Source organism: Balaenoptera borealis (assembly GCF_965194805.1).
Source record: "Balaenoptera borealis genome assembly, chromosome: 14".
NCBI classification, from domain to species: domain Eukaryota; kingdom Metazoa; phylum Chordata; class Mammalia; order Artiodactyla; family Balaenopteridae; genus Balaenoptera; species Balaenoptera borealis.
This window is the reverse complement of record NC_138875.1, coordinates 2119946-2133135: the sequence shown is the minus strand read 5'-3', so window position 1 is coordinate 2133135 and position 13190 is coordinate 2119946. Positions and strand designations below refer to the sequence as shown.

Genomic DNA, 13190 nt, shown 5'->3' with positions numbered 1-13190 from the left:
CTGGAGAAGGCGGATGACAGATAGTAACAAAGCAGCCTTTGAGAACGGCAAATGGACAGAGGGCACTGCCCTGGCCTCCCTAATCTCGACGTAAATATCACAGACCACGGATAATGCCACAGTGATTACGAATCAGCACCATCGCTTGAGGACAGACGCCCAGCAGAGACATTTAAATGACAGGTTTCCTAACAGAAAGTGCCTGCACCATCACCGCCGACCTCCGGTCCGGGGTCAGTTCTGCAAACCACCGCAGGTTAGAATGTTACCCACAAGGGCTGGGATCATTGGTGATAAACAATCACAAAATCCCACAGTTTTCAGAACGTTCCATCTCCTGTAGCAAAGACATTTCCAAAGTTAAAAAATTACTATTATGAATCTAACCTCTTTTTCTTTCTATAAGAAAAAGTGCTACTTAGTAGTGAGATTGCTTGAATAATGACAAGTAGGCGACACACAGGAAGAAGAACCACGCCTCCCACACGACTGTGAGACATGAAATCGACCACACATTGGTTCTGAGGCAGCATTTCTCAGGACACACGGGGCAGGAAGGCACCATTTGAAAAATTCAGCTGCGGAGTTGAAGCACGGGTCAGTGGCCAGCCTGTGAGTAGATGTGACGTCTGTGTCAAGGACACACAGGAGGGAGAGCATTTCACTGACGTAAGCTATTAACTGAATGTACGAAATACTTAATGATCTACACATTCAAATTGCTGGACCACATTGCAGGTTAACTACAGATAACAGTGTGTGTGTGTATCTGTTAAATATCACACTTCTATTTAGTGGTAACGTGGAAACCCAGGGTCCCTTCGTGTCTTAGGAGCATCAGAGATGTCTGCTAGTGAGGCTGGCATGACGGCTCCCGGGGACATTCGCAGAGATGGACACGATCTTCCGCACAAGCAAAACAGCCGACTCTGCTAGAGCACTTCAGATCACCGCCCCCCTTTCTCCGCAACTTTGAGTGCGTCCTGCTCTGCAAACGTCCCGCATCCTGAGGAAAAGGCTCAGGATGGAACACGTGTTCAGAGGAACACGTGCTGGGCCTGGAGGGTCATCCCGTCAAACCCTGGCCTCTGAGCTCTCCCTACAAGCCACGGTCCCCCGGGTACCAGGAGGCCCGGCAGAGCGGCTGGGGCAGGCCGACCCTCCACACGTTCCCCCGAGACTTTCCATGACCATCGGTTTTGTTCTGTGGCTCATCCCAGTCTCGGGGCCTCTCTTTAGAATTCCCACCTTTCCTTCAGCTTAGGGAGAGGCAGCTTCTGGAAGATGGGAGTCGGGGGAGGGTTGCTTCAGTGCAGGTAAGTACGGGCTTGGGGACATGAACTCTCAAGGTGGGTCAGTGGACTCCGGTTTGATTGCTAATCCAGACCATAACGGTCTGCAGAGGCAGGAAAAGAAATCTCCGACGCAGCGAAAGGCCAAGGGTCTCGCGTGCCTCAGCCACCAGCAAGGCTGACTGCGTCGTGGATTAAGTGAATCAGGCACTAGGATGGATTTCAGCTCCGGGGGGTGATGTTTACTAAACACCCAACTGCAAAGGACAGACATAAAAATGAAGGTCTAAGCAAACAGCCCTGCCCTCTGGAGCTCAACGTAACAGACAAAATAATGCCAGCCTGGCATGCGTCTGCCCCCCGAAGCCCTGAGCACCAGCCTCCTGGTGGCCCCACTCGCAGTGGCCAGGACGCGGAAGCAACGCAAACGGCCAACAGTCGATGGGTGGACAAGCAAAAGGCGGGCCACCTTAGGAAGGAATGAAGCACTGACACACGCACACCACACAACATGGATGGACCTCGAAAATGCGGTGCTCGGTGAAAGAAGCCAGCCACCAAAGGCCACCTGTCACGTGTGGAGTCAGCAAATCCACAGGCAGAGCATGGGTTCGTGGTCGCCGGGGGCGGAGGGGGGTGGGCTGGAGGGCAGAGAAGGACCAATAACGGGACAAGTTTTCTTATTAGGGTGAAAAAATGTTCTAAAGTTAGATTACAGTGAGGGTCGCACAACTCTATGAAAATACTAAAAATCATTCATCTGTACACTTAAAACGGGTGAACTTGATGGTATGTAAATTATACCTCAAAAAAGGTGTTAAAAATAAAAGCAATTAAGGAAGTCTTCATTTTACTCATTTGTTGCTTCAACAGAGCTTTTCAACCAAACAGAAATCAGAAGATGTGAGGGGATGTATTCAATCATATTTTTAAGGCAACTGGGAGAAGCAAAGAGACGTTTAATATTTAATGCCAAGTGCCAGAGAATTAATGTATCTATGATGATTACATATCTATCAGAACATCTCAGTGAATAATGTATATACGATGCCATAAAGGAATTAGGTCTATCACTCTTCAGAGGAAAATTCTGTGCAAAAACTGCAATTATAGTGCTGATGAAAACAATGAACTGAAAAAGGTGCCTCTTCTCTCTTTAAGCCCCTTTGACTCTGCACGTGGACCAGTGGCCCTTCCACGCATGTCAACTCCCCTGGGGGGACATGCTACTTGCCTAAGAAGCTGATGCAAGGTTCCCTCGACGCTCTCTGGTTTCACAGTGTCGTTCACCTGGAAGGGTCCCTTGTGCGTCCTGCCTCCACAGTCGGGGGCTGACACATCAGTAAAGGAAAGACAGGGACAGAACCCTCAGAAGCTTTGATTCCTGGTTAAGGAAGTCGGGGTGCGACACAGAGGCTCCACGCCAAGCGGAAGAAGACGGAAAGGAGGAAAAGTGAGCTTCATCCTTACAGACTCTTGTGTGAGGTCTTTTACTGGTACTTGTCTCTACTGGACCTCCTGCGCCCGCCCCCCGCCCCGGCCCCCCATCGCTACATCACAGGTATCACAATCCCCATTTTACAGCTGTAAATACCGAGGGTCAGCGAGGTCAAAACAAGACCCACACATTTACTAAGCAGTAGATTCAGGATGCGAACCCAGGTCAAGAGTCATGTCCGCGAGGGCAGGGTTTTCTGCTTTGCTCACTGCTGCACCCCTGCACTGAGACCACGCCTGGCGCATAGAAATGGCTCAGTAAATATTTGTGGAATGAGTAATTCTTATTTCAAAATAAGAAAACAATCCCTGTGCCATGCATTACGGAGATTGAGGGTTTAAGAGTCTGGTGTCTGTTCAAACCCTAACAAAGCAAAGGCTGGTTTTATTTTCTGTCTCTTGACGTTCCTACAAGTTTAGAGGAAAAACCACCTGAGGTGGCTCAGTGGGGCCTGGGATGTGCTAGAGTTACTGTCACTGGTTAACTAGCGACCAAAGGACGCTCTCTTGTGTAGCCATGGAAATGAGTGCTGTTTTGCCCTCTTGCTAAGTGCAGGGTTTGTCCTTGTTGACGTTCTTTAGTGGAGTGACAGCAGCAACGACACAAGTGACAGACTTTGATAAGCAGTGTCTCCATCTTCCAGCTCCTCTCTTGGCCTCCAGAAGTTACACATCCCCAAGGCACTCCTGTCCCAGGGAGATACTTCCAAACTTGGGAGTTACTCACTGACATGGATCTGGGACAGAAGATTCGTCTCCTGCCTCAAGCATTGCGCTGAAGAGAGAAGCAGTCGCAAAAATATAAGAGATTTGAAAACTGTAGATGATATTTTATAATTTTGAAGACACTGGCTTTCTGAAGCACAACGATGGCATTCTCTTTATTTTTTATTACATGTCAGCTTGCACACTATCCCCTCTCTGAGCTTTGCTGAGTATTAGTCTCTGTTCAGAGGCAGCTGTCTGGGTCCTGGAACCCGGCTGCACATACACCTCCCGGCTACTTCTGAATAAATGCTCCTATTTGAATGGCTTAGAAGTTCCAGCGCAGGAAGAACTTATGCCAGTTCTGCACCGTATTTCAAGGGATGTCTCTGTGAGTGTGTCAGAGTGCAGCTGGTCACCCCAGGCGCCTAATCCTTTAAAGGGAAAGTATGGAACCCAAAGTGCTCCCGGGGTCGGGTCACACCCTTCACTGCCCAGGGGCCTGGGGCCACCTTTGACCCCGAGGCTCAGAGTCAGACCCACGCATCCCTCCCTCCCCGAACTGGTTTTGAAACTTTCCTTTTTGTTCTCCCGCTGCCCCCAGCCTGGCGTCCCACCCCTCATCATCTCAGGGGTTCACTTCTTTAATTCAATGTCACCGAAGGTGAGTGAGAACGACGTTGAGGACTGGACAGCAGCCCCGAAACCGCGAGGCAGACCCCTGGGGACCAGAGGAGCCAGGACCGGAAACTGCGGCCCAAGAGAGACACACTGGCAGGATCTCCAAGTCCCCCCGGAAGGCGCCGCCCCGTCCTTTACAGGCATCTCAGCAAGCACAGTAATGCTACACTCCCCGCTCCCTGAAGTCCACCCTCGGGAGACGGCTCCCGGGATCTTCCTGAAGGTACCCAGCCCTCCCATCTTTAGTTACAAACAAACAACTGCCCGCGAGGAAACTGCCAGGAAGATTCTGCCAACAACACCCAGCCGGGCGCAGCTGCCCCGACCTTCCTCACGCGCAAGTGAAGATGTGTGGTCCCCACGGTCCCCACGGTCCCCACCAGTGAGCCTGCAGCCGAGCAGCGCGCCCACCCCGGGGCCCGGACGTGGGGCCGCCCCTCCCTCCCTCCGGCCCTGCCTTCCCCTGTGTGCGTGTGTGAGAGTGTGCCTGACCGAGTGTGTGAGTGTGTGCGTTAGCATGAGCGTGAGACAAGGAGAGTGTTTATGGGAATGAGTGTGAGTGGACGTGCATGTGAGTCAAACTCCGTTTCTCTGTGGCTGGAACTGCACTTGCTTCCCAGAAAGACAGACCGTCCACGAGGCCTACCCTAGAGGCCGTACGGCACCGGGGCAGCTGCTGTCCAAGCGCGCCATCACAGGTTATCCATCACCTGGAGGCAAGGCTCCTGTCGCCCTGTCCCCCCACCTGCGGCAAATCAGATGCTGGTACACAGTTGCCTTCCAGTTACGGGACCTCCGCTTATAACCCTGGGCCACAGCGTCTTTGGTTCTTATCAAAGATTCCAGAGAGAGAAAGGAAACATTAAGACACGATTTTTTGAAGCAACTTAAATACAAAATTTCAGCTAGAGGCAATTTTCAAGTTAATTAAGATAGTGTGTAAAATACAACTATCCGGGTAGGGCCCTGGCTGTTAGAGAGACAGGAAAGAAGGCAGAAGGAGTACCTTCTTAATGTAAATTTCATATAACTTGGAAAATGATTATATTGTAGCCGTGAAATAAAAATGGCCTGGATGCAAAAAGTCTACTAACAAAACATTCCAATATTCATGTGCCTAAATCACAGCAATTTACCTAGAGCTCACTTGCTGGGGAATGACAGGAACACCTCTGACTGCCTGTCACCTCTCTAATGACAACATGAAAGCTGCCAAGCTGAGTCATATCCAGGGTCTACGGTACAAGCCCACCTGCCACTGTCGCCCCAGCTCAGGTACGGCTAGGTCACCTGCAGGAACAGGTGTGGGGCTGCGTCTCCATCCCTGGATCTGGACTCATACAGGGAGGGTGACCCAGGACAAGGAGCCTGGGCCGAACCCAGGGCCGATTTCCCCTTAACCCTTCAGGTGTCGAGGCGCAGGGTGGCCACCACGGTCCCCTCACCCCTGGGAGACAGAGGTGAGCAGTGACGGCCAGTGACAGCCCTCCTGATCTGTCACACCTAACATCCCCGGGGCAGACCGCACGTGGCCAGCAGGACTCAGTCATGCGGGTGTGGACGGGGCAGGACCAGTTTTGGTTCGATGGGTAAGGGCTGGGGGAGGTGAGGAAGCGGCTTGCGTTTGGCCTGCGGCGCCCGTAGGACCAGAGCGCGGCAAGATGCCTCACGCGCCTTTCGGAAGACGTTCTTTCTTCAGTTAGACAGTGTTCATAGTAATGGCCTTGGTGGGAACGAGGGAAGGTGAGGCTCACCCTTCAAAGCTTCGTGAAGGACGCAGGCGCCCCTCTCCCATTGAAGTAAGTACAAGCAAGGCCACGGCCATCTCCTGAACTGGCCAAAGGCGGAGGAGGAGGGTCCGGCTGGGAAAGGTGCCCTCGACCTGCTCCGCCCTCGAGGCGGACTGTCCTCGGGTTTGCCGGGGCCACTGGCCGGGGACTCGGAGGTGACAGCGCCCCGGCCACACGCCAGCTCCCAGGGCCACGTTACAAATTCAGGCTGGCTTGAGGTGGAAATTGGAAACAGTCACTTTTCCTGATGGAAGCCAATATGGGTGCTTTCAAGCTGGGGACCCAAGACACAGCAGGCTCGCCTGTGGCAGTGGGTGAGGGGAAGGGTCCACGGGCAGGGCCACGGTGGTTCCGAGTCCCCGGGTCCCGGCTGGGACACGGTGCCTTCTGCTGGCCAAGCCCATCACAGCTGCAGTTTGTGCCATCCTACGGCCTGTATTCCCCTTTTGTTCTGGAAATGGTTCTGTTGCCCTATTGTGACTCTGCTGGCCTCAAGTGACTCTCGGCAGCACATTCTATTTTGAAGGCCAGGACCAGTGGGGGAAGAGCCTGGACGGCCAGCTGTGGCCTCTGCGACTCCGATCGCCGGCGCCGGCTGATGCCCTCCCAGCTCGCCGTGCACTGGGAGCCTCACTCCCTCGCGAACCACAGCCCTCATCCCGGTCTTGGCGCTGCGGGTGCCCAGGGGACATGCTCAGCCGTGCCAGGAGACACCAGGCAGCAACTGGACCCCGGGCTCCTCCCACCCGCCTGGCCCTCTTCCGTACACCTCTCGCTCAGCAGCGGCCCAGAGGCAGAACTTCTCAGGAAGAAAGAGCTCAGGCCTGAGGTCACACGATCTGGGGGGCACTTCTGGTGAAAATCAGCAGTTTGCAAAGGTGTCTTAGTGAGAGGAGGGAACAGGCTGCAGGTGGAGGTGGCGTCCCACCCAACCCTCCGTCATCGGCAGATGCTGACGAGCTCCTACGAGGGCCTTGGCTCGGGGCAGTCGGGGGGCAGACAACACACAAGCTGCAGACACCCGTTCGAGAGCCGCAGCAGGTGCTGGAGCTGAGGCCGCCTCCACTCCCCTCCTCTCGGTCCCTGGCAGCCAGACTGGGTCATGCGATGGGGTCCCGTGACTACTTCTGGCCCATGGAACCTCAGCGGATGTGATGGACGCTGTCCCCCTCAGGGGACGTGCCTCTGGCTCCCCGCCCCACAGATGGAAGCAGCCCGGGCCTCCGAGTCACTGCCGACAGGGGGCCTCCTGCCTGTCCTTGCTGGGCCGGGACGTGGGTGAAGTTACGACATGGAGCTCTGAGGCCTGGGAGCTCGTTTGGGAGGTCGGCACAGCCTAACTGTCCTAATGCAGCTCTCTTCTAAGTGGGCTGGTCATGCGGGTTCAGCATCCCAGGAGGAGGGTGCAGCCCGTGCAAAGGCCCTGCGCTCCAGGAACAGCAAGCAGGAGGGGGAGGAGACAAGGGAGGGTGCGAGGTGCCGTCGGAGGGGTGCCGGCCCGCAGGGCCCTACAGACCACGGGGAGGGCGGGAGGGCTCTGAGCAGGGGCGTTGAGAACAGACGGTGGGCGTGCGCGCGGCAGGATGGAAGCCAGGGCTCCTGAGGGAATCCAGGTGAGCCCTGATGGTGGCTTGGACCACATGACGTGGAAGGTGCCGGGTCAGTGTCCGCTCAGTGAGGTGGGCTTGTTCAGGTGCTGGGACACGAGGGACCAGAGCACCGCACTGGCAACACACCCCATCGCGGGAAAGGGCCAGGAGACGTTAGCGCTCAGATTCCTGAGACGTCGGTGAGTTTTCACTGGGCCCTTCCCTTCTGCCGTTTCCCTCTGATGATCTATTTCATCTTCAGGAAAATGAGGCTCAGAGCAGAAAACCCAGAGAAAGAGGAAACCAGCGCGCAGGTACGCACATTTAATCTAAACATTGTACGTACCATCGAATACCACATATGTACGTGGACTATTAAAGGTCACCGGGGGCTTCACTTGAGAGGCCGGGCCCTTGGGAGAAGGCAGCAATCCGGGCAGGCACCCCCCGCCCCCGGCCGCGATGGAGGGGCTGAGGGCCACGCCGCCTGCCCGCGCTCTGCACCTGCCCTGCTCACCCGCACCGCCGCCCCCTGCACGGTGCAACTCCGATGCTCCCTCACGACAGCCCGGAGCTCAGCGGTACTGGGATCCCCATCCACACAGGGGAACCGGAAGCGCAGAGAGAAAGGCTGAGGACCCGGCCCGGAGGTCTGGGTCCACGCTCCCAGCTACTAGATGGTACGGCCTCACTCGAGAAACAAGATAATCCTGGACGCCAAGACATCTGTCCGGCAGCTCCTGCCGCCGCAGAGGCTGCCGAGTAGAGCCGACGTTCCGCTGGCCGTGGACACGCCTCGGCGCACCGCGGGAGCATCACCTGAGCACCGCTGGGAGCAGGGGGGCTTCGGCCGGAAATACACACACTGAGAGCGGGAAGAGTGCGCCCCCGGAGGGCTGCGCGGGAACTACAACCAGGCAGCGCAGATAGGCAAACGCGTACTTGAAAGACACAAAGCGTCGTTCATTTTCACTCAAATGCGCAGAGAGATAATAACGTGTTACGATGTTCCACTGTTTTAACCTATCTGTCAAATGAGAGGCGTCTCTGTTCCCCAAGGGCCATCCAGGACAAGCCACTGTTTTCCTGGTGGGGCTCAGAGCAGGGCCAGGGACCCTGGGCGGCAACCTTGCCTTTGTGTCCCCAGGCCTCTGTCTTCACTGTCCTGGCGGTCAGACCCTCATCGACACAATGACCAGGCGGATAAGATGGATTCTAATATTCCTTCAAGTTCTCAACTTCTGGTTTTGATTCTATGATTTTTATCCACCCCAAAGACGCCCTTATACAGTATCGATTCTATCACTTGTCTAGATAAGAATAGAAGACCTCAGGCAACAGCTGAATCACAATTAGCAATACATTAAGGCTACCATCAAATATTCTCAGGAAAAAGGCTGTGCAATGATCATTTCTGAAGGGCATTGATTATATCTGGGGAGGGACAGTTAAACAGGAGTTTGCAGGGCAGGACAGAGTGGGTCCCTCGCCTATGTTCGTTACTGAGTTGAGATAGAATTTTACATCAGTAATGACTGCTACTTACTGATTTTGTAACTTAATCCAATAATCAGAATATATTAAATAAAATATTACCTAAAATAGCATCTCAAAAAGATTTCCTTGTGGAAGGTTCTTGGAAACAAGCAAACAAAAAATGCAACTTTTTTTCTTTTTAAACGCTACGTGAAAATTCTCAGGGAAAAGATCTGTCTGTGGCACAGTATCTTCCAAACTTGGCCGAGCATTATCTCAGGCCACACACGTTCTCACAGGTCCTCCCCATCATGAGGGGCACCCACTTCTCCTCCCTGGAGGCTGAGCTGCCTCGGGGTGTGGCGGGAATGATACACCAGGTCACAGGTAGAGACACGAGCCTTGAATGGGCTCCAAGCTGCAAGGAAGCTCATTCAGTTTATTTCCATTTGCATATGAAACGAATCACCAATATGCCATAAAAACACCTTGAGGTCCTTGACGACCACGTGATCATCTGTGATAAAAATTTAAACAAGAAAACATTCTGACAGTGTGTTAACTACAGCTTTGCTTCCTTTGAGGAGCACATGCGGGCATCTGTCTGATAACAGCTGTCACGTGGCCGACGGGAGTGACACACAGGTGTCAGCTTGTTTATTTCTCACGGGCAGCTCTGTTATCACCCCTACGTGCTGGTGAGGAAACCAAGACACAGAAAGATGAGGGAGTACATTGCCCCAAACCACAGAGCTAAATCATGGGGGTAGGGGGAGGCTATGTCCTGTGTAAAAGGAAAAGCTGACGAGGTCTCACTTTCCATCGGGCAGCTGGGAAACTACAGGTTAAATAAGTTCAACACAGCAACTGCTATACAGTCAACAAATGTACGTGCGGCCTTACTTCATCTCCGCTTTACGTGTTTTTGTATTTTGTTTCTTTTTCTTATTGCAAGTTAACTCAAGCCTTGTGAAATAAAGACACACATATATGCATTCATATATATATACTTCTATCCACTTAAAAATATAATAATATAATTAATAACATATAATATTATATACTTTATAATTATATAGTTAGACATACACGCAAATGTTTCTAATATGAATGCTTTCCCCCTAAACATTAAACATCGACAATTCTCCTTCCATTATCTGAGCAGTGAACTAGTGACTTTCACAGGATTTTGCCCTTCCCTGCGACGCGCACGTGGCTTAGCTGTGTAAAGTGCTCTGACCCGACGCGCGGCCGCTTCTCACAATCCTATGACCCTGTGGAGCTGCACCAGCGTTCACCCAATGTGACAGGCACTCAGCCCTCCGCTCTGACTTTTGAGATGAGGGTCGCATCTGGAAGGATCCACAGCTGCTCTGGAAAGAGCAGGGGTGCCCTCTCTTGGAGACCTCGCTCCTTCGTGGGTACAGTTAGGGAGACCTAGGGCTTTTGCTCACCTCGGCTGAATTACCTGCCCCTGCTTTAGCCCCCTGCTTTAGCTCTGGGGGAGGGGGAGGGGGCTGGCGGTGAAGGCCCACCTTCCTTCCTACCTGGATTTCAAATGGCAGGGCTAGCTTGTGCCATGTGTGTGGCTGTGAGGTTCCAGAAAAAGCTCAGCAACTGTCCCACCGCAAAACACCCTGGTTCCCCAAAGCCCAGACAGCACGCGGTTCTTGTAGGGCTCCCGAGCCCTAAGATGTTTCCTTCCTCTTTGGGTGACCAGGCAAAACTCCCCAAGTGTAACGCCCCAGAGTCAGAGGAGAAATTACAGGAGATTTACAAGTGCGCTCCAATGAGTTATTACTTAGATCTAAATCCTTCAGTGAAACTTTCCCAGAGAACGAAAAAGTAAATAAAACTCTTAAGCGCGTTGCCAAGTCAGTCCTAAGGCGTTCACCACACACGGAGGAAGTTCCCCTGGTTTAAGTTATGCAACTCATGCATCAGGCACGTGAGCCAGTGACTCAGGCACCTGTGCGGGGCTCAGCGCCGCCCACAGAGCCTCTGGACTCTCCAGAACAGTCCCCAGTCGGGACGCCTTGCAGGACTCTCGCAAAGCTGGCCTTCCCAACCTCCACCGAGACCCTGAGTACGAGTGTCCTGAAGACGTGGGTTAGGGGAAGGCTAATGGCCCTCCCCACATCCCTCACCTGCCCCCAATTCTGCTGACACATGGACAGAATGATGACCAGGAGCCTGACGAGTATCGTTAAGTGCCTGCTGGTGACTCGTGGTTCATGGAACATCGCGAAAGCGTCGTTTCCTCTTAGATTCGGGGAATTTCTGTCTAGTCAGGGAAAGACCTTTTTGTAAAGTGGGAGGGAGCCGCTGATTTCACGTCGAGTGACATTTGTACAACACTTCAGGATTTAAAAGGAAATCGTACATATTTCCTCTGAAAGTAGATTGTCAAGATGGAGAGCCAAGATTATTTCAGCCTCTTTTCCCCTCATCACTCTGCACCTTTAGACTGTGGTGGCTTTGGACCCCAGGAAAGCGTTAGGAGTGGGAGACTATGAAGTTCAAAAGCAGACGCCTGACGGCTCTGCAGGGCCCACGTCCGTGTGACTCAGGATGGTAGAGCACAGAGCAGTGGAGCCCAGGAGGTGTCCCGGGTCACCCTCACTCGTGGTCACGCTTCCCCTCTGCTGTGACTCAGCGGCACCAGCTGCAATGCCCTGAAGGTGACGATTAGGGAACCACTCCCTAATCGCGCTGATGGGCTGAGAGCTTGGCCTGGGAGCGGTACCTCCAGTCAGCAGATATTCCAGCCTGTCTTAGCGTCCAAGGCACCGCAAAGTCACAGTAGACAAGACAGGCAGAAGCTGGCTTGTGGCATTATTCTTCCCGGTAAAAGGCAAATCTAACTTTGTGACAGCACTGAAACATCTGCATTTCCATTGGCTTTCACATTCAACTCCAGATAATACAAAAATTCTCCAAATTGAGTATGCATTTGAGAAGGTTAAAGAGGGCTGCCTTTAAAAGTTCTTCAGGAATTACACCATGTTTATAACTTAAGGAAAAGGCTTATTATAGATCTTTTTCATGCTATGTCATACAGGTACTATATACATGCAATATAATTGTGTTGTGTGTGTGTGTGTGTGTGTGTGTATCTGACAGTAAAAGACTGGCTGACATTGTTTCGAATAATCCTAAAAGTGGTAGACCTGGGGAATGATAAATATGATGCTTGCTTTAAATATAAGTAAGCTTAGCCAAAAAAAAATTCTAAAACTTACTCTTATTCATATATAGCACCTAACTATGGACATTTCTACTTTGTCATTCTCTTTTATGTGTTTATACACGTATGCAGTTGGAATACAGGGCTAAAGGCACCTTTATCTTAGAGGTTTACAGGCAGATTTAGCGTTAAAGTCACTGACAGACGTGCCTCCCTCTCTAGTCCAAAGGCCACACGCTACTCTCCAAGCCAGGATGCCATCCTCTACTCCTTCCTCTGCCCCTAAGGAGTGGAAACCCCACTACCTAGAGGCGTTGGACTGTGTTCAGGTCCAAAAAATCCCTATGGAAATCATCGTGAAGCAGGTAGAATCCGGGAGAGAGTAACTGATTTCCTGTCTGATTTCCATCTAACTAATCCTCAGTGTTTTGTCTCTGGGCCTTGGGGTTACGTTGATTTTCATGGAAGCTTATGACACTGAAAAAGTGGGCAGCGGTACTTCTGTAATTATGTGTTCTGCTCAAGAAGGAAGGAATTATAGAGAAGGAAAGCATTTTTCAAAAAGAGCAGGTAAATCAGGAACAAAGAAAACTGGGATGGATTTTCCTGCCTGACAAGGGAAGCGTAAAGAAACCCTTTCCAGAAATAAGCAGAGACCAGGCCAGGAATACGGTGGGGAGGCCTTGTTCCTTGAGTGTCAGACCTGCAGGCTGGGCTGACTGTGGCCAAGGCTTATCTTAGCAGCGAGAAAACCGGGCCCTCTAGTTTTGATAAATGAGACCTCAGGGTCTGGCGTTCGGTCCTCACACTCCAGGAATACGAATACGTGGAGAAAAGAGCGATGCCCACGGGCAGGTCTGCTCGTGTTCCAGTTTGGCCTGTGACGCTGGGCAAGTAATCGAGGGTCACTGTCACGCGGCAGAGGTGGACCCAACAGCATTAATACAGGAATGGGTGGGCACCTGCCCGTTCA

At 52.4% G+C, this 13190-nt stretch overlaps 1 protein-coding gene across 6 annotated transcripts in view; it reads right to left on the bottom strand.

The window, feature by feature from the left end:
- Positions 1-13190, bottom strand: part of MBP (myelin basic protein) — a 117327-nt gene that overhangs the window by 48442 nt on the left and 55695 nt on the right. The gene's annotated exons all lie outside the window — the stretch shown is intronic.